Source organism: Coenobita brevimanus, chromosome 11 (assembly GCF_032717465.1).
Source record: "Coenobita brevimanus isolate Jiangsu-jjx chromosome 11, ASM3271746v2, whole genome shotgun sequence".
Lineage (NCBI taxonomy): Eukaryota > Metazoa > Arthropoda > Malacostraca > Decapoda > Coenobitidae > Coenobita > Coenobita brevimanus.
The window spans coordinates 380,355-385,581 of record NC_136964.1 but is presented as its reverse complement, the minus strand read 5'-3'; the positions used below and the strand labels follow the sequence as shown (position 1 = coordinate 385,581).

The 5,227-nt window shown below is 45.2% G+C and overlaps 1 pseudogene; it reads right to left on the bottom strand.

Moving 5' to 3' along the window:
* Positions 1-3,003: 3,003 nt before the first annotated feature.
* LOC145412222 (5S ribosomal RNA) lies at positions 3,004-3,121 on the bottom strand (annotated as a pseudogene).
* Between the last annotated feature and the right edge of the window lie 2,106 nt (positions 3,122-5,227).

Below are 5,227 nucleotides of genomic sequence, written 5' to 3'. Positions count from 1 at the left end.
ATAACTTAATAAATTGGAAAAAAAAAATGTTCTTTGCATGAAAAGTGTTCATATTATTTCCCCATGGTGTTCACCACTGTACCACGCTTATAATTCATGAATAAAAAAGCGCTAACGCTGGTACGGTATACTGTATATTTCTGTGCTATATGGACCACAAATGGGGAAGAAAGTTTGTACTGTACTGAGTTTTTTCCAACTTGATATTTCACGCTCAACCCTGTGGTACTGAGCGCCTCATATTACCGATATATAATATTATAGGGGTACAGTGAGGGAGAAACCTATCATTATTATAGAGAGTTACTGAAAACAGTGTAATTGACTCTCCGTTTAAAGATGGTCAGTTTCATTCTTAATCTTCCTGGACCTAACGATTATACAAGGCTTAGAAGGGTACACTAGTGGTGAAGGGGTTAATGAAGGGTGGAACTAACCCATCGAGCTAGAAAGGCCTCTCCTGAGCTGAAAGAAATCAGTGTTGATAGCAAGAACAACAAAGAGGAGGGAACGACGTAGATTCATGAGAACTTCGTCCTCTCGTCGTCTGCAGACCATAACAGTCTTATATGCGGGAAGGGATAGGTTGGACCATTGACTCTGCCACAGAAGTTTAAGTGATTGCTTCCAGAAGGAAACGGGGCGGTATATCCCGGGGAACGGCCCAAGTCTACTCAACTTCTGCAATTGACTCTGCGAAAGCCTCGGCCTGTTCACTGCCTAGGCAACCAAATTCCAGAGATATTCTAGATTTTAGGTAATCCAGGTGATGATCATGTGCTACACGTTCTGTACGATTGAATCCCCTAAACAGTGGCTGAAAGCTTTTAGATAGCATTGTATGTGAGTATATTAGTCACCTACATTAGAGCTTAAGTGTTCTATAATACATTGGCCTACACACGGATCTACACATTTGCTCCCGTCCCTGTATTACATGACGTGACTGTCTCAAACACTGACAAACTTATGAAAGAGATTCAGTGGTGTGTGAAGCGAAAACTCATTGGCTTTATAGCAAGAAGGCTTAACCCATACTTAGGTGACATTCTATTTGTGTATTCTCAATTGACACCTGTATATTTAAAAAACCCCGTTTGTAAATTCTTTTCCACACTTATGCAGGCTCTGGAAGACTAAAGCAATATTTTATCTGACTCAAGGGTGAAGAAAAACTGACGTACGATCCTGTAACCTACACCTGACGAAACACTCCACCTACCTTGTATTTACACTCACCAATTTCTAGTCTTGGAGTAGTTGGAGAGTTGATATCACTTCCTCCTGAGCGAGTTATTCTACACATCACACTTCTGCATCCTGCTGTATGTTGCAGAACGAAACTATGTCAATATTACAACGATATACAAAAGAATGTTAACGTGTAATATACCAAGTAAATCGCTAACAAAAAGGAGCAACGAAGCCTACGATGCGACTTGTATTATGGTACTTGAAATCCTCCTTAAAAGGCCAACAGGAATATTTGGTGTTTTTTTTGTTTTTAAGTTTTGATTATTTTATCACTGTTTCATTTATACTGTTATGAATCTCTCTCTCTCTCTCTCTCTCTCTCTCTCTCTCTCTCTCTCTCTCTCTGCGTGTGTGTGTGGGGGGGGGAGTTGTGTACTTTACATATACGTGTAAAACTTAGGCGTGACAATTCACGAATATACATGTGCCTATGCATATATGTGTATGTATATACGTGTGTATGTATGCATGTGTACGTGTGTATGTATGTGTACGTGGTGTGCATCTATATGTGTAAGCTTGTGCCCGCATATATAAGCATGTATGAGTTTGCTTGTGTGTCTGTGTGGACGCGTGTGGACGTGAGCAAGCGCGTGGGAAGGTGTGTGTGAACATGTGCATGTGCACGTGTGTGCTTGAGCATGTGCGTGTGCGCTTATGTGCGTGAGCAATGCGTGTGCTCTTGTGGGTGAGCATGTGCGTGTGCCAGTGTGGGTGAGCATGTGTGAGCATGTGCGTGTGCCCGAGCATGTGCGTGTGCTCTTGTGGTGAGCATGTGCGTGTGCCCGTGTGGGTGAGCATGTGCGTGTGCTCTTGTGGGTGAGCATGTGCGTGTGCCCGTGTGGGTGAGCATGTGCGTGTGCCCGTGTGGGTGAGCATGTGTGTGTGCCCGTGTGGGTGAGCGTGTGCCCGTGTGGGTGAGCGCGCGCACGCGTGCCTGCGTGTGTGTGTGTGTGTGTGTGTGTGTGTGTGTGTGTGTGTGTGTGTGTGTGTGTGTGTGTGTGTGTGTGTGTGTGTGTGTGTGTGTGTGTGTGTGAGTATAATGTTGTAAGGGCGTGGTCGTACTTGTGTGAATACTGTGATGGACAAGGTACAGTGAAGCTCCCAGGTACTGCTGCTGTGCCTGCAACATGAACCCTGGACGGAACCTGCAGTGACTGGTTTCCTCTCGTACATCATTTTTCCGGCAGGTGTGTCCCTGCCCTGAAGAATGTTTGCTGCAACCGCTGATGTCATTAGGGATGTAAGTTATATAAAAGTGATAAGGCAACGAAAATAGTCAATAGAGAACTATATGTATGTATGTTTGTATGTATAGTTATGTATGATGCATGTGTAAATGTGTGTATGTATGTATTGTGATGAACGATTTGCACACGCCTAACCTTAGAAGGCAGCTCTACTAGGTACAGTCATGGCCATAAATAATCATCTATCCCCCTGTACCCCGCGCCTCAGGCTGGCTCCTTTATGCGCGGCAGGTCTCACTGGAATAAGAGGGGCTGAGAGGAAGGGACCGGAGAGAGAGGGAGAGGGAGAGGTGGGTGGGAGGACGAGCGATGGTGCTGGGGTGGAGTGAGGGAGGGGAAGGAGGGTAGGTAGGGGAGGGAGAATGAAATGCGAAGTTTTCATTCATTCATTCATTGCCAGACGCCATGTATGCCACATGGCGTGGCCAAGGGCTTAGAGTTAATTGTTTTACAGGGAGGGGCACTAATCCTCCACCAACCCCACTTGACACGTAGGGATGCCAACAGCATCTGGTGTTCCCAGGCGGTCACCCATCCAAGTACTAACCAGACCCAACGTTGCTTAACTTCGCTGATCGGACGGGAAGCGGTGTACTCAACGTGGTATGCGAAGTTGTGGCCACATAATCTATTTTCTTTCATTCAGGGCATCATATGAAGGAGTTACTATCCGGTAGATAAAGCTGCATTACACCTTGTATAGCGGTGTCAGATAAACTTCTGATAGGTGGTGATATCAAGGGCTAGCTCGTGAGAAGTATACTGACGTGACAAATCAAATATTAGTGCAGAGCCATCGAGACTGCGAGGGCCCAGATTGCCAACGCGTGGAAACCAGAGAACGAGGGGACACGGGCCCGCCCCCTCCAGCACACCAAGGACTAGTGGGAGCTGTTCAAACGAAACCAGCAAACCACCAACAACATTGTTTCCCCGGTGCCGCGACGCCTGTATGATATTTTTAAGGCATGACATCACTGGACTACTTACTAAAGCCCTGTCCACACGAGCGGGCAATGCCCGCGGGCACAAGCGAGCAGTTTGCCTGTTGACGGGCTCACCGCTTGTGCCCGCGGGCAAATGCGTGGCAATTTACGCATTTGCCCGCGGGCACAAGCGGTGAGCCCGTCAACAGGCAAACTGCTCGCTTGTGCCCGCGGGCATTGCCCGCTCGTGTGGACAGGGCTAAAGGCGTTCCTGGTTGCTTTGGCTTGACCATTGTCGGTAAACATTGACATAGATATATTCTGGAAGTTTGGGTAGGATTTTGTTTCATTTTCTCTCTAACAGATTATGAAAGATACCGTTATCATATCTACCCATGAGCACAAACATCAAATTTATTTACCTTTTCCGTAGTTATTTTGAATAGCCTTTTCATATAGAGATGTTATTAAATAATTACTGAATTGACATGATGGTGGCTGTATAGACGGAATGTATACGGCAAAGGTGATCATATTTACTGTGGACACAGCCATGTCAAAGGTTGCATATAATACTAGTTCCAAAAATTAATTACATGTAAGGGTAGAGGACGTTTCTTACACAAAACATTACGGAAGTCAACGCCATCCAGATTCCATTCTGCGTCTGAAGTCAAAATACACGGATAAGCACAAATATCTGGCTCCGCACTAATGTGTGATCTGTCACGTCAGTATATTTCTCTCACGAGCCAGGCCTTGATATCACCACCTATCTAAAGCTTGTTATCTGACGACGCTATACAAGGTGTAATGCACCTTTATCTATCGCATAGTAATTCCTTTATATGATGCCCTGAATGAAAGAAAATAGACAAATTATGTGGCCGCAACATCGCATTTCACTCTCCCTCCTCTACCTGCACTCCCTCCCCTCCCTCACTCCACCCCAGCACCATCGCTCGTCCCCCCACCCACCTTCCTTTCTCTCTCTGACCCCTCCCTCTCAGCCCCTCTTACTCCAGTATGACTTGCCGCGCATATAGGAGCCAGCCTGGGGCATGGGGTACAGGAGGATTGGAGATTGTTTATGGCCACGACTGTACACTCACACCAAAAAGTATCGGTGTACACTTGACGCAAAGCATTTTGAGACAAGGATGGTGGCTACTGGAAACTGAACAACGATTTTTTTCCCTCATGCTGATACACTTGCTCTCTCAAGGATGTAATATATGGTTTGTTTTTAACATTTTCTAGTCCGTATTGTTATTATATGTATAGCAAATTAGTTACAAATAAACCTTACCAAAAATTCATGATCTATAATAGTCATTTCGGATATCATCGTGCCTTACCTGTGCGATACTTTTAGGTGTGACTGTACTTTTATGCAGTATTTTCAGAGGCTTAATGGCAACCAATCCACAGAGCTGGAAACTCTACTCTGCCACTGCCTGCGCCCAGTGCTTCACGCATGGGTATGGCTGTGGAAGGCTTAGGGTGAAAATTATGTTGTAGTGACCGTGTTTGTGAGGGGTCATGTCACCTAGGAACCTCGATAGGGTGAGAACATGTCAAATCCCATGCAAGAACATACTACTCACCCTCTTAAATTGTGCCAGCAGAAAAAGGATTGATGTTCAGGTTATCCACCCGACCGTCGTAATCTCCAACAGAATAGTAAAACAAAGAAAAGCTCTCGGAAAAAATATCTCAATCAAAAGTAAACGATAGGAAACCAACGACAATTAGAAACCAATATTGTGAAATGCAAAATAGATAAAGTCAGTACAA